General features: G+C 59.3%; 1 protein-coding gene across 1 annotated transcript in view; it reads right to left on the bottom strand.

The window, feature by feature from the left end:
• Positions 1-2,126: 2,126 nt before the first annotated feature.
• The window catches only part of LOC140470630 (uncharacterized), a 37,618-nt gene continuing 18,713 nt past the window's right edge, over positions 2,127-21,031 (bottom strand). The window contains exon 4 of the mRNA XM_072566674.1: positions 2,127-2,187. The gene's annotated coding sequence lies outside the window, so the exon portion shown is untranslated. The remainder of the gene's footprint in view (positions 2,188-21,031) is intronic.

The following is a 21,031-nucleotide window of genomic DNA, read 5'->3' as shown; positions in this document are numbered from 1 at the left end:
TGCTCCTGGGTTACAGATTAATGCACTGGGGTGGGGTACACAGCTCTACACGCTGGGAGGGTAACTGCTCCTGGGTTACAGATTTATGCAATGCGGAGGTGTGCATAATCCTACATTCTGGGAGGGTAGCTGCTCCTGGTTTACAGATGAATTCATGGGTGATAACTGCACAGGTCGCTGTGCTGGTCAGACTATCTAGTTGAGGTTTATAGATAATACAATGATGTGGTTTGTGCAGCTCCCAATGCAGGATGGATATTTGTTTCAGGTTTAGACATTAGTGCCCTGTTGTGTTCTGCACAGCTCCCCGTCCTGGACAGATATCTAGTCCGGGTTTATAGATAAATGCACTGCTGTGGTTTACACAGCCCCCCGTACTGGACAGATAGCCGGTTGCTGAAGAAGGGCTGATGCCTGAAACGCCGATTCTCCTGGTCCTTGGATGCTGCCTGACCTGCTGCGGTTTTCCAGCAGCACATTTTCAGCTCTGGACAGATATCTAGTCTGGGTTTATAGATCAATGCACTGCTGGGGTCTGCGTTGCTTCCCAGGCTGAATACTCGCTGGAGGGACACCGCAATCCAGGCAGCATCAGGAGGTGTAGAATTTGATGTTTCAGGTGTAGCCCTCCTTCAGGATCCTTACAGAATGGTTACACCTCCTGATGCTGTCAGGATTGCTGTGTTCTCACAGCTTCCTGCCTGTCTTCTTTGGACTGCAGCATCTGCAGCTTTTCTGTCTCTATCACAGCTTCCCAAACTGGACAGATGTCGAGCCTGCGTTTGAAGATAAGTGATGTGACATGATCTATGCAGTGTGTCACTCTGGCCATATTGTTGGGTTGTATTGACCAGTGTAATGGATGAATCTGCACAGATTGCTGGGTTGTACTGAGCAGTACACTGGCCTGGTCTGCACAGTGTTCCCCGGTGAACAGATATCTCCTCTGGGTGTATGGTGTCTGGGCTGGTTCTGTGAGGTGGATTGAGAATGTGGCATATCTCACCATTTCAGCTGATCTGGCAATGCCTTTCGTTCCCATTCCTGTGATTGGACGCTCCGTCTCTCATCCCATTAATGTTACAGTGTGTCCAGGCACAGGACATCATGTAGGTGGGGTGAGTAGGGGGGAAAGGTCATGGACAGGTCAAGGGGTTACACGGAATGTTCTATCCCCAACATTCTGTAACTGCCATTCCCCGGAACGTTCTGTCCCTGACATTCTATAACTGACATTCCCCAGAACGTTCTGTCCCCAACATTCTATAACTGACATTCCCCGGAACGTTCTGTCCCTGACATTCTATAACTAACATTCCCCGGAACGTTCTGTCCCTGACATTGTTTGTGAACGGCCGGACGTCAGTGAATTGAACAAACGATAAGATCCCGAGGGAAGAGATCCCGTTCCAGGGAGAAGGAGACACTGTTCCGAAGGACCCTCAGGCAGTTAAAGGGGTGAATACGTTTTCCCTGCATTTACATTTCTCCACGACACAGGATCGACCACAATTTAGACCAAAATACAGAAATTCCCAAACTCCATTTGTCTTCAGGAAACTGGGAGAGAATCCTTCAGGACAGCAACGTTTCCACCCTCTGTATTAGGAACTGGGAAGGAGTGACCTGTGTCTGCTCTCGAGTGATCAAGTGTGTGGGAATGTTCTAGAAACCATCTGTCCTTATGGATGTGTCTCCGTGTGTTTGGGGAGGGAGGGTTTCTTGTGGCTTATGTCACATTTTCGTCAATAATTCAGACCTTCCCATTTGTTATTCCAGCTCCAATTATTTTAATAAATCCCTGAACACAGGGACACATTTGAAAATCTCATTGGGTCCCCTATCAAACGGGTCCCTTTGCCTCCAGGCTGATGGATAATGGGTTTGTTTTCCATCCTCACAGTTAACGTAGTGACCATCTACGTCCTGCTTTATAAAGATTGTGGATTGTCTCCATGTGTCAGACGTTACCTGGGGGCCATGGCAGCGGCGGATCTCCTGGTCATTATCCTCGACCTGATCCTGAGACACATTCCCATTGTTTATGGGGAACAGTTTTATTTCCTGAAGGACTCTGTCCCCGTGTGTAATATCCACGGGGTCCTGCTTTATGCAGCCACTGACTGCTCTGTCTGGTTCACCGTTACTTTCACCTTTGATCGGTTTGTGGCCATTTGTTGCCAGAAGCTGAAAAGTAAATATTGCAGTGAGAAAACGGCGGCTGTGGTTCTGGGAGCAGTGACTGTGCTGAGCTGTTTAAAGAACATTTCCTGGTATTTTATGCTCACGGCTCGGTATTGGCTGGGGAACGTCCCCTGGTTTTGTGATGTAACAGACGCTGTTCGATTCTCCAGTGTCTGGGTCACAATCGAGTCCCTCCACCACATTCTAACCCCGTGTGTCCCATTTCTCCTGATTCTGCTGCTCAATGTTCTCACCGTCAGACACATTTTAGTGACCAGCAGAGCCCGCAGGAGACTCCGCGCTCACACCAATGGGGACGCTCAGTCTGACACTGAAATGAGAAACCGAAAAAAATCCATCATTTTACTGTTTGTGATCTCGGCCAATTTCATCCTGTTATGGTCAATGTTAATGCTGTATTCTATATGGTACCGGATGTGGTTGATTGGGTATCGGTCTGTGTATCTCCATCACTTTGTGCAGGAATTGGGCTTCATGCTGCAGCTCCTCAGTTGCTGCACAAACACCGCGATTTATGCCGTGACCCAGACTAAGTTCAGGCAGCAGCTGAAGAATGTGCTGAAATATCCCTTCACCCAAATCCATCCATCCATCAAATTCCCACATTAATCAATCCATCCGGGATTTTCTCATTTCAGTTCAGTGTTTCAGCGATGGAGCAGCCTGTCGCTATGGTAACAGACTGAGGGTAGCGCTGGTTTGTCCATCCTTATCCCACAGGGGGGTTACAGGGAAACATTTCAATGTTTCTCACAACTCAGGGACCAGTGAGAAAAGGCACCATCCCACTGACTGTATCCATCACTTCCATTTGTAACCAATAAAAATGTTGATTAAAGCGTGCCGAGCAGCAGAGTGACCGATGTTGTTGTGTGTCTTTGTGTTGGAAAAGCTGAGCTGGAGAGAGACAGACTCAGCCCCAAGTCCTGGTCCTCAGGGAAGGGGAGGGCACCACGCCCTGAGCTCAGGAGCTGGGTTTAACTCCCTCTGTACCCCCACTCCAACCTGGCCTCCCCATTTCCTCTCCCCCACTCTCTCCACCTGCCTCCACTCTTTCCTCTACCCCTCCCCTGCACCCTCTCTCTATCCTGCCATCTATCTCCCTTCCCCAATTCTGTCTCTACTCCATTTTTCCCCCTCCTCCCACTTCCCACATCTCTCTATCATCTTACAACCACCCCTCCAACCACATGCAGCCACAGCACCAACCACTACTACTCTCCCCAGTCTCTGGATCAGAGGGAGAGGGGCGCGTCAGGGAGACAGACTGCGTCACAGAGGGAGGGAGGGGCAGGAGGGAGAGAGATTTAGTCAGAGAGGAACAGGGAGGTGGGGAGAAAGAGAGACCGAGGTAGGGGGATCGAGAGTGAGAGAGGTGGACAGAGAGAGAAGGAGCAGGGAGAGACAGAGAGAGGGAGGCAAGGGAGAGATAAGGTGAGGGAGAGAGAGAAATAGGGGAGGACATAATGACAGAGGGGTCAGAGAGTGCGGGACAGAGAAGGGGAACAGAGACTGGAGGATGGAGAGAGTGGTGGACGGGGGGACAGGGGGGACAGAGAGGGAGGTGACAGAGAGAGGAGGGAGTGAGAGGGGGACACAGAGAGACGGGGGACAGAGAGCGTGGGGACAGAGAGGGGACAGAGAGAGGGGGACAGAGAGAGAGGGATACAGAGAAATGGGGGACAGAGAGGGGGGGACAGAGAGATGAGGACAAAGAGAGGGGGACAGAAAGGGTGGGACAGAAAGGGGGGGACAGAGAGAGAGGGGGACAGAGAGAGGGGGCCAAAGAGAAGGGGGCAGAGAGAGGGGGCAGAGAGAAAGTGGGGACAGAGAGAGGGGGAGAGAGAGAAAGGGAGAGAGAGGGGGACATAGAAGGCGGGACGGGGTGGTGCACAGAGGGGTGTCAGAGAGTGGGGGGACACAGAGGGGGACAGAGAGGGGAGGGACGGAGATGGGGGACTGAGATGGGGGCAGAGAGAGGGGGGAACAGAGACAGTGGGGACAGGGAGAAGGGGGACAGAGAGTGAAGGGGAGAGACAGGGGGACAGAGAGAGGGGGGACAGATAGGGGGGCAGAGAGAGTGGTAAAGAGAGACGGGGACAGAGGGGGCAGACTGAGAGCGGGGGGACAGAGAGAAGGGAAACAGAGAGCGGGAGAGAAAGAGAGACGGCTGGGACCGAGAAGGGGCGAACGGGGGGCAGAGAGAGGGGACAGAGAGAGGGGGAGACAGAGAGAGGAGGACAGAGGAAGAGGAGGGACACAAAGAGGGGGGACAGAGAGAGGGCTGGGACCGAGAAGCGGGGGACAGAGCGGGAGACTGAGAGAGGGGGACAGAAAGGGGGTGGGGGACAGAGAGAGGGGGACAGAGAGAGAGGGGGACAGAGAGAGGGCGACAGAGAGAGAGGGGGCAGAGAGAGGGGAAACAGAGGGGGGTACAGGGAGAAGGGGACAGAGAGAGGGGGCAGAGAGAGTGGGGACAGTAAGCGAGGGAAGACAGATAGACGGGGCGGCAGTAGAGGGGGGACAGGGGTACGGAGAGAGGGGGGACAGAGAGAGGGGGAAAGAAAGAAGGGGACAGAGGGGGCGGACTGAGAGCAGGGGGAACAGAGAGCGGGAGAGACAGAGACAGGTGGGGGGACAGAGAGAGTGGGGGTCACAGAGTAAGGGCAGCAGAGGTGGCAGAGAGAGGTGTACAGAGAGAGGGGAACAGGGGGGACAGACGGGGGGGTGGGGACCGAGAGAGAGGGGGGGACAGAGAGAGAGGGGGGACAGAGAGAGGGGAAAACAGAGAGGGGGGCAGAGAGAGGGCGACAGAGAGCGGGGGGACGGGGGTCAGAGAAAAGGGGACAGAGAGAGGAGGGAACAGAGGGAGAGGGGGTCAGAGAGAGATGGGCAGAGGGGACGAGAGAGGGGTGACAGAGAGAGAGTGGGGACAGAGAGAGAAGGACAGAGAGAGAGTGGGGACAGAGAGAGGGGGTGCCAGAGAGAGGGGAGAAAGAGAGAGAGAGGGGACGGATAGAGAGGGGGACAGGGAGAGGGAAGGGCAATGAAAGAGGGGAGAGAGAGAGAGGGGGACAGAGAGAAGGGGGACAGAGGGGGATGGTCAGAGAGAGAGAGGGGGTCAGAGAGAGAGGGGGACAGAGAGAGAGGGGGACAAGAGAGTGGGGGACAAGAGAGTGGGGGGAGAGAGAGGGTGGAGTGATAGGGAAGAGACAGGGGGTAGGGAGAGGGGGTAGAGAGAGGGGGGACAGACGGAGAGGGAGGGACAGAGTCAGAGGGTGACAGAGAGAGTGGGGATAGAGAGAAGGGTGACAGAGCGGGGGGTACAGAGAGGGGGGAACAGAGAGAGGGGGACAGAGAGAGAGGGGGGCAAAGAGAGGGGGCCAGAAAGAGGGGGGCAGAGAGAGCGGGGGAAACAAAGAGGAGGAAAGAGAGAGGCGGACAGAGGGGACGGACAGAGAGAGTGGGACAGAGAGAGGGAGGACAGACAGACAGGGGACAGAGAGAGAGGGGGACCAGAGAGTGGGGGGAACGAGGTAGGGGAGAGATGGGGAGAGAGAGGGGGGTATAGAGAGGGGGAAGAGAGAGAGGGTGAACAGAGAGACGGAGACAGAGAGAGAGGGGGACAGAGAGAAGGGGACAAACAGAGGGGGAACAGAGAGAGAGGGGGACAGAGAGTGGGGGACAGAGAGAGGGGGACAGAGAGTGGGGGATGGAGAGAGTGGGGGACGGGAGGGGACGGGGGGACAGAGAGGGAGGTGATAGAGAGAAGAAGGGAGTGATAGGGGGACACAGAGGGGGAGCAGAGAGAGTGTGGGGACAGAGAGAGGGACAGAGAGTGAGGGGGACAAAGAGAGGGAGAGAGAGAAAGGGGGGACAGAGAGAGGGGGCAGAGAGATAAGGACAGAGAGAACGGGAGAGAGAAGGGGACAGAGAGAGCGGGACAGAGAGAGGGGATACTGAGAGAGGGGGACAGAGAGGGGGGGACAGAGAGTGGGGGACAAAGAGAGGGGGACAGAGAGAGGGCGGACAGAGAGAAAGGGGGCACAGATAGAGGGGGACAGAGAACGGGAGAGAGATGCGGGTCAGAGAGAGGGGGACAGAGAGATGGGGACAAAGAGCAGGGGGATAGAGAGAGGGAGACAGAGAGTGGGGGCTGGAGAGAGTGGGCGACAGAGAGGGGGTCATAGAGTGGGGAATGGAGAGAATGGGGGGACAGAGGGGGGACAGGGGGACAGAGGGGGAGGTGACAGAGAGAGGAGGGAGTGAGAGGGGGACAAAGAGAGAGGGGGGACAGAGAGAGCCTGGGGACAGAGAGGGGGACAGAGAGAGAGAGGGACAAAGAGAGAGGGATAGAGCGAAAGAGGGGCAGAGAGAGTGGGAGAGAGAGATGAGGACAGAGAGAACGACAGAGAGAGGGGGACAGAGAGAGTGGAACAGAGAGAGGGGGACAGAGAGAGGGGGGACAGAGAGAGTGGGACAAAGAGGGGGACAGATAGAGGGGAGCAGAGAGAAAGGGGGCACAGAGAGTAGGGGACAGAGAGAACGGGAGAGAGAGGGGGACAGAGAGAGGGGGACAGTGAGAGGGCAACACACAGAGGGGGACAGAGAGCGGGGGACAGAGAGAGGGGGACAGAGAGCAGGGGGACAGGGAGAGGGCAACAGAGAGAGGGGGACAGAGAGAGGGGGACAGACAGAGGGCGACAGAGAGCAGGGGGATAGAGAGAGGGAGACAGAGTGAGGGGGACAGAGAGCAGGGGGATAGAGAGAGGGGGACAGAGAGTGGGGGATGGAGAGAGTGGGGGCAGAGGGGGGAGGACGGGGGGACAGAGAGGGAGGTGACAGAGAGAGGACGGAGTGAGGGGGGACACAGAGAGAGGGGGACAGAGAGAGCGTGGGGACAGAGAGAGGGACAGAGAGAGAAGGGGGACAGAGAGAGTGAGGGGACAGAAAGAGGGGGTACATAGAGAGGGCTGGGACCGAGAAGGCGGGACGGAGGGAACAGAGGGGGGGTCAGAGAGAGGTCAGACAGAGAGAGGGGGACAGAGACGGGAGGGGCGGAGATGAGGGACAGAGATGGGGGCAGAGAGTGGGTGAACAGAGAGTGGGGACAGGGAAAAGGGGGACAGAGAGTGAAGGGGACAGAGAGACGTGGGGACACAGAGAGGGGGTCAGATAGAGGGGTGGCAGAGGGAGGGGTAAAGAGAGCCGAATACAGAGGGGGCGGACTGAGAGCGGGGGGCGAGAGAGAAGGGGGACAGAGAGAAGGGGGACAGAGAGTGGGAGGGACAGAGAGAGGGCTGGGACCGAGAAGGGGGTGACAGGAAGGGGGGAACAGAGAGAGGGGAGAGAGAGATGGGTACAGAGACGGTGGACAGAGAGGGGGGGAAGAAAGGGGGACAGAGAGAGAGAGGTTCAGAGAGAGTGGGGTGGAGAGAGGGGGGTCAGAGAGAGGGGGACTGAGAGAGGGGGGACTGAGAGAGAGGGGGACAGAGGAAGGGGGGAAGAGAGAGGGGAGGACAGAGAGAGGGGGGACAGTGAGATGGGAGACACAGAGAGAGTGTGACAGAGAGAGAAGGGGACTGAGAGACGGCTGTCAGAGAGAGGGGGGTCAAAGAGAGGGGGACAGAGAGAGGGGAACAGAGGAAGGGGGGAAGAGAGAGGGGAGGACAGAGAGAGGGGGGACAGTGAGATGGGAGACACAGAGAGAGGGGGACAGAGAGAGGGGAGACAGTGAGAGGGGGGTCAGAGAGAGAGGGGGACAGAGGAAGGGGGGAAAGAGAGGGGGGACAGTGAGAGAGAGGGACAGAGATAGAAGGGGACTGAGAGAAAGACAGAGAGCGGGGAACATAGAGAGGGCTGGGACCGAGAAGGGGGGGGGGACAGAGAGGGGGACTGAGCAGGGGGGACAGAGAGAGGGGGGACAGCGAGAGGGGGGCAGAGGGAGAGGGAGACAGAGAGAGGGCACAGAGAGAGAGGGAGGACAGAGAGAGGTGGTACAGAAAGAGAGTGGGGCAGAGAGAGGGGGACAGAGAGAGATGACAGAGAGAGAGGGAGGACAGAGAGAGGGTGGACAGAGAGAGGGGGAACAGAGAGAGGGGGAACCGAGGAGGACAGAGAGAGAGGGAGGGACAGAGTCAGAGGGTGACAGAGAGAGTGGGGACAGAGAGAAGGGTGACGGAGCGGGGGTTACAGAGGGGGAGACAGAGAGAGGGGGGACATTGTGAGAGAGGGGTACAGAGAGAGAGGGGTGGACAGATAGACGGGGACCGAGGGAGAGGGAGGAACAGAGTGTGAGGGTGACAGAGAGAGTGGGGACAGAGAGAGGGTGGGACAGAGAGAGGGGGACAGACAGGGAGGGGACAGAGAGAGAGGGGGACAGAGAGAGGGGGAACAGAGGGGGGTACAGGGACAACGGGGACAGAAAGAGGGGGCAGAGAGAGTGGGGACAGTAAGAGAGGGGAGACAGAGAGACGGAGGCACAGTAGAGGTGGGGGCAGGGGGATGGAGAAAGGGGGGACAGAGAGAGAGGGAAAGAGAGAAGGGGACAGAGGGGGCGGACTGAGAGCAGGGGGAACAGAGAGAAGTAGGGACAGAGAGAGAAGGGACCGAGAGAAGGGGACAGAAAGCGGGAGAGACAGAGAGAGGTGGGGGGATAGAGAGAGTGGGGTTCACAGAGTAAGGGCAGCAGATAGAGATGTACAGAGAGAGGGGTACAGAGAGGGGGACAGACAGAGGGGGGACAGAGAGAGAGGGGGGGACAGAGAAAGTGGGGGACAGAGACAGTGGTGATAGAGAGAGGGGGACAGAGAGAGGGGGACAGAGGGGGAAGAGAGAGGGGTGACAGAGAGAGTGGGGACAGAGAGAGGGGGTGCCAGAGAGAGGGGAGAAAGAGAGAGGGGGGATGGAGAGAGAGTGAGGGGTACCGAGAGAGGGAAGGGCAAAGAAAGAGGGGACAGAGAGAGGGGGGACAGAGAGAAGGGGGACAGAGAGGGGGTGGTCAGAGAGAGAGAGAGAGGGGGTCAAAAAGAAAGGGGGACAGAGAGAGAGGGGACAAGAGACTGGGGGACAAGAGAGTGGGGGGAGAGAGAGGGTGGAGTGATGGGGAGAGAGGGAGGTGGAGAGAGGGGGAAGAGAGAGAGGGGGACAGAGAGAGGGGTGCAGAGAGTGGGGGGACAGAGAGAGGGCAACAGAGAGAGGGCAACAGAGAGAGGGGACAGAGAGAGGGGTGCAGAGAGTGGGGGGACAGAGAGAGGGCAACAGAGAGAGAGGGGTGGACAGAGAGATGGGGACAGAGGGAGAGGGAAGGAAAGAGTGAGAGGGTGACGGAGACAGTGGGGACAGAGAGGAGGATGACAGAGCGGTAGGTACAGAGAGAGATTGGGGACAGAGAGAGGAGGACATTGAGAGAGGGGGTCAGAGAGACGGGGGCAAAGAGAAAGGGGGGACAGAACGTGGGGGGCAGAGAGCGCGGAGGAAAGAAAGAGGAGGAAAGAGAGAGGGGGTCAGAGGGGTCGGACAGAGAGAGTGGGGACAGAGAGAGGAGGGAACAGAGGGAGAGGGGTGAGAGAGAGGGGGTCAGAGGGGGAAGAGAGAGGGGTGACAGAGAGAGTGGGGACAGAGAGTGGGGGTGCCAGAGAGAGGGGAGAAAGAGAGAGGGGGGGATGGAGAGAGAGAGAGGGGTACCGAGAGAGGGAAGGGCAAAGAAAGAGGGAACAGAGAGAGGGGAGACAGAGAGAAGGGGGACAGAGAGGGGGTGGTCAGAGAGAGAGAGAGGGGGTCAAAGAGAAAGGGGGACAGAGAGAGAGGGGACAAGAGAGTGGGGGACAAGAGAGTGGGGGGAGAGAGAGGGTGGAGTGATGGGGAGAGAGGGAGGTGGAGAGAGGGGGAAGAGAGAGAGGGGGACAGAGAGAGGGGTGCAGAGAGTGGGGGGACAGAGAGAGGGCAACAGGGAGAGGGGGACAGAGAGAGGGATGCAGAGAGTGGGGGGACGGAGAGAGGGGGACAGAGAGAGGGTAACAGAGAGAGGGGTGGACAGAGAGATGGGGACAGAGGGAGAGGGAAGGAAAGAGTGAGAGGGTGACGGAGACAGTGGGGACAGAGAGGAGGATGACAGAGCGGGAGGTACAGAGAGAGAGTGGGGACAGAGAGAGGAGGACATTGAGAGAGGGGGTCAGAGAGACAGGTGCAAAGAGAAATGGGGGACAGAAAGTGGGGGGCAGAGAGCGGAGGAAAGAAAGAGGAGGAAAGAGAGAGGGGGACAGAGGGGTCGGACAGAGAGAGTGGGGACACAGAGAGGGTTGGACAGAGAGAGGGGGTCAGAGAGAGGGGGGAACAGAGAGAGGGGGGGACAGAGAGAGGGGGCAGGGGGGATTGAGAGAGGGGGACAGAGAGAGAGAGGTGACAGAGGGGGGAAGAGAGAGACGGGGCAGAGAGGGGGGACAGAGGGAGAGAGGGGATAGAGAGAGGGGGAAAGAGAGAGGGGGACAGAGAGAAGGAGGGGCCTAGAGAGAGGGGACCGAGAGAGGGGGACAGACAGCGGGAGAGACAGAGAGAGAGGTGGGGGACAGAGATAGTGGGGGTCACAGAGAGAGAGCGGCAGAGGGGGAGAGAGAGGGAACGGGGGGGACAGAGAGAGGGGGGACAGAGAGAGAGGGGGACAGAGAGAGAGAGAGAACAGAGAGAGCGGGGGACAGAGAGTGATGGGGTCAGGGGGGTGGAACAGAGAGAGAGGGGGACAAGAGAGTGGGGGGAGAGAGACGGTGGAGTGATAGGGGATAGAGAGGGGGGTAGAGATAGAGGGAAGAGAGAGAGGGGGACAGAGAAATGGGAAGAGGGAGAGGGAGGCACAGAGTCAGAGGGTGACAGAGAGAGTGGGGACAGAGAGAGAAGGGAACGGAGAGAGAGGGGTGACAGAGAGAGGGTGGACAGAGAAAGGAGGACGGAGAGAGAGGGGGGACAGAGAGAGGGGGGAAGAGAGCGGGGAACGGAGTGAGAGGGGGGACAGAGAGAGGGTGGACAGAGAAAGGGGACAGAGAGAGGGCCCCGGAGAGAGAGGGAAGACAGAGAGAGGGAGGACAGAGAGTGAGTGACAGAGAGGAGGAGGACAGAAAGAGGGGAACAGAGCGAGGGCAACGGATAGAGAGGGGGCATTGAGAGAGGGGGACAGAGAGATGGAGGGACAGAGAGAGAGATTGGGTGACAGAGAGAGGGGCGGTCAGAGAGAGAGGGGACAGAGAGAGAGGGGGAGGGAGGGAGGGGAGAGATGGGGAGAGGGAGGGGGGTAAAAAGAGGGGGGAGAGCGAGGGTGGACAGAGAGATTGGGACAGAGGGAGAGGATGGTTCAGAGAGAGGGGGGACAGAGAGGAGGGGGACAGAGAGGAGGGGGGGACAGACAGGATGGGGACAGAGAGAGGGGGGACAGAGAGAGGGGGGACAGAGAGTGAGGAACGGAGAGAGAGGGGGAACAGAGAGGGGGACAGAGAGAGGGGAATAGAGAGAGGGGAATGGAGAGAGAGGGGGGACAGAGAGAGGGGGCACAGAGAGAGTGGAACGGAGAGAGAGGGGGACAGAGAGGGAGAGAGAGAGGGGAGAGAGTTCGGTGACAGAATTGGGTGAGAGCGTTAATGAAGAGAGAGTTGGGGGAGAGAGAGTGAGGGGTAGAGAGAGGGAGTGAGGGGGAAAGGGAGGGGGAGGAGGAGAGATGGGATAGAGAGAGAGGTGTGGAGAGAGAGGGCGGAGAGAGAAGGGAAGAGAGAGAGGGGGTAGAGAGCAAGTGGGAGAGCGGGGAGAATGAGGGGCGAGGGAGAGAGAGGGGAAGAGGGGGAGTGAGGGGGAGAGAGTGAGCTGGACAGAGTGAGGGGGAGGGAGGGGAGGAGAGAGAGCTGCAGGGAGAGGGGGCAGGGAGAGGGGAGTAGAGAGGGGGCAGAGGGAGGGGACAGAGGGATGAGATCGATGGAGGCGGGCGAGAGAGGGGGGCAAGACAGGGGGCGAGAGAGTGGAGGGGGTGAGGGGAGAGAGAGGGGAGGGGGGTAGAGAGGGGTGAGAGAGAGGGGAGAGAGCATGGGGAGAGAGAGAGAGTGGGGAGAAAGTGGGGAGAGGGGGTGTGACAGGGGAGGGGGAGAAGGTAAGAGAGTGGAGATTGGAGAGGGGAGATGGAAAGGGGAGTTGGGGAGGGGAGAGGGATCGCAAGAGAGGTTAGAGAGAGAGAGGGGAGAGAGACAGAGGGAGGGAAAGACAGGGGGAAGAGAGAGGAGAGTAGAGAGACGGGGGAGAGAGATGTGGAGAGACGGGGGGGGGAGAGAAGGGGAGAGAGAGGGTTGGAGAGAGGGGGATAGAGAGGGGTAGAGAGTAGGGGAGAGAGAGAGACGGGAGAGAGAAGGGGTGAGAGAGAGAGGGGAGAGAGAGGCTGGAGAGAGGGGTGAAAGAGGGGGAGAGAGAGAGTGGGAGAGAGAGGGGGAGAGAGTGTGGGGCAGAGAGAGTGGGGGAGAGAGTGGAGGAGAGAGAGGGGGTGAGAGAGAGAGGACAGAGAGGGGGGAAAGGAAGGTGGGGAGAGAGAGGGGTGAGACAGAGGGGAGAGAGTGGGAGGAGAGAGAAAGGGTGATAGAGAGAGGTGAGAAGGAGAGGCGAGAGGGGGGAAAGAGAGGGGGGAGAGGGTGGGGGAGAGAGTGAGGGTGAGAGTGGTGGTTGGGAAAAGGGGAAAGACAGGGGGGCGTGGGGAGAGAAGGGGGCAGAGAAAGGAGGAGAGGAAGAGGGGGAGTGAGATTGGGGGAGACAATAGAGAAAGAGTGGGAAAGAGAGAGGATGAAAGTGAGATTGTGAGAGAGGGAAGGGAGAGAGAGTGGAGAGATGGGGGAGAGAGAGGGGGACGAGAGAGAGGGCGAGAGAGAAAGGGGAGAGAGATGGTGTGAGAGTGGGTGAAGAGAGTGGGGGAGAGAGGGGGGAAAGAGAGTGGGGGTGAGAGAGGAGAGAGTGAGAGCATGAGAGAGGCAGGGAGTGAGAGTGGGAGAGATTTAGGCGACAGAATGAGAGAGAGAGTTAGGGAAGAGAGAAGGGGAGAGAGAGAGATTGGGAGTCGAGAGAGGGGGTGAGCAGGGTAGAGAGAGAGAGGGTAGAGAGATGTGGTGAGAGAGTCGGGTATAGAGAGAGAGGGGAGAGGGAGGCGGAGAGAAGAGGAGGCGGAGAAAGGGGGAGAGTGGGGGACAGAGAGGAGAGAGAGTTGGACAGAAGGAAGGGGACAGAGAGTGGAGTGAGAGAGAGAGGGGGAGAGAGAGGGGGAGAGAGGGAGGGGGAGAGAGAGTGTGGGGACAGCGTGGGGGATAGAGTGGGGAGAGAGAGTGCGGGGAGAGAGTGGGGGTGAGATTGGGGGAGGGAGACGGTTAGGGAGGGAGGGAGTGTGAGAGAGGAGAGAGATTTAGGTGACATAGTGGGGGAGAGTTAGTGAAGAGAAAGGGGGAGAGAGAGAGTGAGGTGTAGAGAGAGAGTTGGTGAGAGAGAGAGAGGTGTAGAGAGAGGGGGTGAGAGAGAGACGGTAGAGAGAAGGGGAGAGAGGAGCGGAGAGGGGGAGAGAGGGGTGAGAGGGGTGTGGAGCGAGGAGGAAGAGATAGAGGCGGCAGAGAGAGAGAGGTAGCGAGGGGGAAGAGAGACGGGGAGGGCGAGAGAGAGGGGGAGAGAGTGGCGAAAGAGAGAGGGGAGAGAGAGGGGGAGAGAGAGGGGGAGAGAGAGATGGGAGAGGGAGGGGGAGAGAGGGGGGAGAGAGACGGGGAGAGCGACAGGGAGGGGGGGAGAGACGGTGAGAGAGAGGGGGAGGGAGAGGAAAGTGCGAGGGAGGGTGAGAGGGGGGGACAGAAAGACGGTGAGGGCGGGGGAGAGAGAGGGGAGAAAGAGGGGAGAGAGTGGGGGAAGAGAGAGTGGGAAGAGAGAGGCGAGGGTGGGAGATGGATGGAGAGAGAGGGGGAGTGATGGGGAGACGGACGGGGAGAGAGTGGGCAGAAAGAGATGGGGGAGAGTGGGAGAAGAGTGGGGGAAAGGGAGGGGGGAGAGGGAGGGGGAGGCAGAGGGGGAGAGAGATGGGAAGGGGGAGACGGGGAGAGAGAGGGGGAGAGAGCGCGGGGAGAGAGAGGGGAGAGTGAGAGGGTGAGAGAGGGAGGGAGTGTGAGAGGGAGAGAGAGGGGAGAGATTTAGGCGACAGAGATAGTGAAGAGTGAGAGGGGGAGAGAGAGTTTGAGGGGTAGAGAGAGACGGGATTGAGAGAGGAGGTGAGAGAGTGGGGTAGAGAGAGGGGAGAGGGAGGGGGAGAGGGAGAGAGGGTGAGAATGGGGTAGAAAGAGGGGAGAGTGGGGGGAGAGAGAGGCAGACATAGAGGGGGAAGAGGGTGGGGGACAGAGAGTGGAGGGGGAGAGAGAGAGAGGGGAGAGAGAGAGGGGAGAGAAGGAGGGGAGAGAGAGTGTGGGGAGAGAGTGAGGGAGAGAGTGGGGAGAGAGAGTGGGGAGAAACAGTGCGGAGAGAGAGTGGGGAGGGAGAGAGGAGGAGAGGGAGGGTGGAGAGAAGGGGAGGGGAGAGAGGAGTTAGAGGGGGGAGAGTGGGGGAGAGAGAGGGCAGAGAGAGGGGAGATAGACGGGGAGATCGACAGGGAGAGCGGGAGAGACGGTGAGAGAGAGGGGTAGGGAGAGGAAGTTGCGAGGGAGGGTGAGAGTGGGGGGACAGAAAGAGGGTGAGAGCGGGGGGAGAGAGAGGGGAGAGAGATGGCGAGAGAGTGGGGGAGAGAGAGAGGAGAGTGAGAGGGGAGAGTGATGAGGCGAGAGAGGGGGAGGGACAGGAAGGTGCGTGGGGGTGTGAGAGAGGGGGACAGAAAGAGGGTGAGAGCGGGGGGAGAGAGAGGGGAGAGAGATGGCGAGAGAGTGGGGAGAGAGAGAGGAGAGTGAGAGGGGGAGAGTGATGAGGCGAGAGAGGGGGAGGGAGAGGAAGGTGCGTGGGGGTGTGAGAGAGGGGGACAGAAAGAGGGTGAGAGCGGGGGACAGAGAGAGGGGAGAGAGATGGCGAGAGAGTGGGGGAGAGAGAGAGGAGAGTGAGAGGGGGAGAGTGATGAGGCGAGAGAGGGGGAGGGACAGGAAGGTGCGTGGGGGTGTGAGAGAGGGGGGACAGAAAGAGGGTGAGAGCGGGGGACAGAGAGGGGAGAGAAAGAGGGGAGAGAGTGGGGGAAGAGAGAGTGGGAAGAGAGAGGGGATAGAGAGAGGAGGTGAGAGAATGGGGTAGAGAGAGGGGAGAGGGAGGGAGGGTGAGAGTGGGGGAGAGAGAGGGGAGAATTGGGGGAGAGAGAGGGGAGAGAGGCAGACAGAGGGATGTGGAAGAGGGAGGTGGACAGAGAGTGGAGGGAGAGACAGAGGGGCAGAGAGAGAGGGGGAGAGAAGGTGGGGAGAGAGTGTGGGGAGAGAGTGAGGGAGAGAGTGGGGAGAGAGTGGGGAGAAACAGTGCGAGGAGAGTGGGGGTGAGAGTGGGGGAGGGAGAGAGGAAGAGAGGAAGAGAGGGAGGGTGGAAAGAAGGGGAAGGCAGAGAGGGGATAGAGGGGGAGTGGGGGAGAGAGGGGGAAAGTCGGGGGAGAGAGAAGGAGAGAGAGAGGGGGACAGAGGGAGGTGGCCAGAGGGAGGCGGACATAGAATGCAGGGAGAGAGAGAGAGAGGGGGAGAGAGGGGGAGAGAGAGGGAGAGATTGGAGGAGAGAGAGGGGAGTGTCGGGGTGGAAAGAGAGAGGAGAGAGTGGGGGACAGAGGGAGGGGCCAGAGGGAGGGGGACAGAGAATCGAGAGAGAGATAGAGGGGGAGATAGAGAGGGGAGAGAGAGAGGGGGAGAGGGAGAGTGGGGGAGAGTGGGGTAGAGAGAGGGGAGAGGGAGGGGGAGAGGGAGAGTGGGGGAGAGTGGGGGAGAGAGAGGGGAAAGAGAGAGGGGGAGAGAGGGAGGGGAGAGAAAGTGCGGGAGGGAGAGAGGAGGAGAGGGAGGGTGGACAGAAGGGGAGGGGAGAGAGGAGTTAGAGGGGGGAGAGTCGGGGAGAGAGAGGGGACAGTCGGGTGGAGAGAGAAGGAGAGAGTGGGGGACAGAGGGAGATGGCCAGATGGAGGGGGACAGAGGGACGGGGACAGAGAATGGTGGGAGAGAGAGGGGGAGAGAGAGAGGGGGAGAGTGGGGGAGAGAGAGGGGAGTTTCGGGGTCGAGAGACAGAGGATAGAGTGAGGGACAGAGGGAGAGGGCCAGAGGGAGGGGGACAGAGGGAGGGGAGAGAAAATCGAGAGAGAGAGAGGGAGATAGAGGGGAGAGAGAGGGGTTGGAGAGAGGGGGGAGAGAGAGAGGGGAGAGAGAGTGGAGGAGGGAGCGGGTTAGGGAGGGAGGGAGTGAGAGAGAGGGGAGAGAGAGTGGGGAAGAGAGAGTGGGAGAGGGAGTGGAGGGAGAGAGAGAGGCGAAGAGAGAGAGGGGGAGTTAAGGAGGGGAGAGAGAGTGGGTGACAGAGTAGGGGAGAGAGTTAGTGAAGAGAGAGGGGAGAGAGAGAGAGAGTCAGAGGTAGCGAGATGGGGTGCGTGAGAGAGGTGCCGAGAGAGGGGCTGAGAGAGACGGTAGAGATAAGGGGAGGGGGGGGCGAGAGGGGGAAGAGAGAGAGGCGGTAGAGAGAGACAGAGAGGGAGAAGAGAGGCAGGGAGGGGAAGAGAAGGGGAGAAGGAGGGAGTGAGTGAGGGAGGGAGAGTGAGGTGACACAGAGAGGGGCAGAGAGATAGGGGCGAGAGACGGAGGGCGAAAGTGGGAAGGAGAGGAGGCAAGGGAGAAGGGGCAAGGGAGAGGGGGAGTGAGAATGAGAGAGACGGTGAGAGGGAGAGGCGAGAGAGAAGGGGAGAGACAGGGAGGGAGAGAGAGGGGAGAGAGGGCGGGAGAGAGGGGGCAGAGAGCGAGGGGAGAAAGTGGGGGAAGAGAGATGGGGAGAGTGTTGGGGGTGAGTGAGGGGGGTGAGAGAGAGAGGGAGAGAGAGAGGGGAGGGAATGGGTGTGAGAGAGAAGGGAGGGAATGGGTGGGAGAGAGAGAGGGAGAGAGAGAAGGCGAGAGAGAGGGGGAGAGGGGGAGACGGGGAGAGTGACGGGAAAGAGGGGGGAGACGGGGAGAGAGAGGGGGATGGAGAGGAAGGAGCGAGGGTGTTGAAGAGAGGGGGACAGAATGGGGGTGAGAGTGGGGAGACAGAGCGCGGGGAGAACGAGGGGAGAGGGATGGGGCGGGGGAGATGGGGAGAGAGACTGGGAGAGTGAGAGGGAGAGAGAGGGGAGAGAGGGCGCACGAGTGAGGGTGTGAGAAGCGAGCAATGGGGCGAGATGGGGTGAGAGAGAGGGGAGAAACAGCTGGAGAGAGAGAGGGAGAGAGTGAGAGTGCAAGAGAGAGGGGTAGAGTGAGGGGGAGAGGGAGGGGATAGAGAGAGGGTGGAGAGACGGGAAGAGCGAGAGGCGTCGAGAGAAGGGACAAGAGCGAGGGCAAGAGTGGGTGGCGAGAGAGTGGGGCGAGACAGGTGGGTGAGAGAGACGGAGCGAGACAGGGGACTGAGAGAGGGGGGTGAGAGAGGGGGAGAAGGGGGAGAAAGAGGTGGAGAGAGAGGGGGCAGAGAGAGACAGTGTGGAGAGAAAGGAGGAAGAGTGAGCGGGAGAGTGAGAGGGATAGAGAGAGAGGGGGAGATAGAGGGGGAGAGAGAGAGTAAGAGTGAGAGAAGGGAGAGAGGAGACGAGAGAGCGGGGGTGGGTGAGCGAGTGGGGGCGAAAGAGCGGGGAATGAGAGAGGGGGCAGAGAGCAGGGGAGAGAGAGGGGAGAGAGAGGGGGGAGAGGGAGCGAGAGAGCGGGAATGAGAGCGCGGAGGTGAGAGAGAGGGGGAGAGAGAGGTGGAGACTGAGGGGGAACGAGAGGGGAGAGAGAGGGGGAGAGAGAGAGAGGGGAGAGAGAAAGGAGGAGGGAGATGAAGGGGGCGAGGGAGGTGGAGAGGGGGGACAGAAAGGGGGTGAGAGAAAGGAGAGAGGGGGGGGAGTTAGAGGATGCGAGAGAGAGAGGGTAGAGAGAGGGGAGAGAGAGGGGGCAGTGAGAGAGAGTGAGGAGAAATAGGGGGAAGAGAGATCAGGGAGAGAGAGGGGAGAGAGACAGGGGAGATAGGGGGCAGAGAGAGAGAGTATGGAGGGAAAGGCGGAAGAGAGCGCGGGAGAGTGAGAGGGAGAGAGAGAGGGGGAGCGATAGAGGGGGAGAGAAAGGACGAGAGAGAGAAAGAGAGGGGGAGAGAGGGAGGTGAGAGAGAGGGGGTGAGAGGGCGGTACTAAGACAGCGGGGTATTAGAGAGAGGGGGAGAGAGTGGGGGGCGAGAGAGGGGGAGAGAGGGGGAAAGAGGGGGGAGAGGGGAGAGAAATGGGTAGAGCGACGGGGAGAGGCGGGAGAGACAGGGGGTGAGAGGGGGAGAGAGAAAGGGGGCGAGAGAGGGGGCGAGAGAGGGGAGAGAGGGGGAAGAGAGAGGGAGTGGGAGAAAAAGGGGGGAAGAGAGAGCGGGAGAGTGAGAGGGAGAGAGAGGGGGAGAGAAGGAGGGGGAGAGAGAGAGGGAGAGAGGGGGAGTGAGGGTGGTGAGAGAGCGGGGTGAAAGAGCTGGGGGTGAGAGAGAGGGGGCAGACAGTGGGGGAGCGAGAGGGGGAGAGAGTGGGGGGAGAGAGATGGGGAGAGAGAGGGGAAAGAGAGAGAGGAGAGGGAGGGGGAAAGACAGGGCGAGAGGGGGGAAGGGAGAGGAACGTGCACGGGAGAGATGGAGGGGAGATAGAGAGGGAGAGAGAGGGGTGGGCGGGTGGTGAGAGAGCGGGGTGAGAGAGCCGGGGGTGAGAGAGAGGGGGCAGACATGGGGGGGAGAGAGGGGGGGAGAGAGAGCGGGGACAGAAAGGGGGTGAGAGTGGGGTGAGAGAGAGGGGAGGTGGATGGGGAGAGAGTAGGGGAGAGAGAGAGGAGAGTGAGAGGGGGAGAGTGACGGGGCGAGAGAGGGGGAGGGAGAGGAAGGTGCGAGGGAGGGGGAGAGAGGCCAACAAAGAGGGGGTGAGAGCGGGGGAAGAGAGTGGGGGAGTGAGAGGTGGAGATAGAGGGGGAGAGAGAGGGGAGAGAGAAGGGGAGAGAGACAATGAGAGCGACGGGGAGAGGGGGAGAGACAGGGAGAGAGAGTGGTAAGGAGAGAAAGGGGGCGAGGGAGGTGGAGAGAGGGGGACAGAAAGAGGGTAAGAGTGGGGGGAGAGAGAGAGGAGAGTGAGAGGGTGAGAGAGGTAGGGAGTGAGAGACGGAGAGAGAGAGAGGCGAGAGATTTAGGCGACAGAGTTAGTGAAAAGCGAGGGGAGAGAGAGATTTTGAGGAGTAGAGAGAGAGGGTGAGCAGGGTAAAGAGAGATGGGGGTATAGAGAGGGGATGAGAGAGTAGTTAGAGAGAGAGGGGAGAGGGAGGGGGAGAGAAGGGGAGAGGAGAGAGGGGTTACAGGCGGGAGAGTAGGAGACAGAGAGGGGAGAGTCGGCGGGGAGAGAGTGAAGCAGACAGAGGGAGGGAGACAGAGAGAGAGGGACAGAGAATGGAGGGAGAGAGAGGGGAGAGAGAGGGGAGAGAGAGAGGGGAGAGAGAGTGGGGGAGAGAGAGTGGGGGGAGAGAGTGGAGGAGTGAAAGGTGGAGAGAGAGGGAAGAGGGAGGGGGAGAGAGAAGGGGAGACAGACGATGAGAGCGACGGAGAGATGGGGGTAGAGAGAGTGGTTAGAGAGAGATGGGAGAGGGAGGGGGAGAGAAGGGGAGAGGAGAGAGGGGTTACAGGCGGGAGTAGGAGACCGAGAGGGGAGATTCGAAGGGAGAGAGAGAAGACAGCCAGGGGGAGAGAGTGAGGTGGACAGAGGGAGGGAGACAGAGAGAGGGGACAGAGAATTGAGAGAGAGAGAGAGGGGAGAGAGAGAGGAGAGAGAGAGTGGGGAGAGAGAGTGGGGGAAGGAAGTCGGGGGGGAGAGTGGAGGGAGAGAGAATGGGGGAGTGAGTGGGGAGACGAAGTGGGGAGAGAGTGGGGGGAGAGAGAGTGGGGTGGAGGGAGAGGTTTAGGGAGGGAGGGAGTGAGAGAGAGTGGGAGAGAGTTAGGTGACAGAGTGGGGGAGAGATTTAGTGAAGAGAGAGAGGGGAGAGAGAGAGAAAGGGATAGAGAGAGGGGGTGCGAGAGAGAGGTGCTGAGAGAGGCGCTGAGAGAGACGTTAGAGAGAAGGGGAGAGAGAAGGAGAGAGAGGAGAGGGAGAGTGGGGAGAGAGAGGGAAGAGAGACAGGCTGTAGAGAGAGATAGAGAGGGGGAAGAGAGACAGGGAGGGGAGAGGGGGGAGAGAGAGTGGGAGAGAGAAGGGGAAGAGAGGCGGTGAGAGAGGGAGGGAGTGAGAGAGGGAGGGAGAGTGATGTGACAGAGTGAGGGGAGAGAGAGGAGCAGAGAGAGGGGCAGAGAGATAGGGGCGAGAGAAGGAGGGCGAAAGTGGGAAGGGGAGGAGGCAAGGGAGAAGGGGCATGGCAGTGGGGGAGAGAGAAGGAGAGGGAAGGAGAGGGTCGGGGGTTACAGGCGGGAGAGTAGGAGACAGAGAGGGGAGATTCGGGGGAGAGAGAGAAGGGAGAGAGGGAGAGGGAGGTGGGAGAGAGGGGGGAGAGAGGGTGGAAGAGTGGGAGCAGAGAGCGGGGGGAGAAAGTGGGGGAAGAGAGATGGGGAGAGCGTGGGCGTGTGTGAGGGGCGTGAGAGAGAGAGGGAGAAAGAGGGGAGGGAGTGGATGGGAGCGATAGAGGGAGAGAGAGGG

Source organism: Chiloscyllium punctatum, chromosome 52, assembly GCF_047496795.1.
Source record: "Chiloscyllium punctatum isolate Juve2018m chromosome 52, sChiPun1.3, whole genome shotgun sequence".
Classification (NCBI taxonomy): domain Eukaryota; kingdom Metazoa; phylum Chordata; class Chondrichthyes; order Orectolobiformes; family Hemiscylliidae; genus Chiloscyllium; species Chiloscyllium punctatum.
The sequence above is the reverse complement of the archived record's forward strand: the minus strand, read 5'-3'. Positions and strand labels throughout refer to the sequence as shown.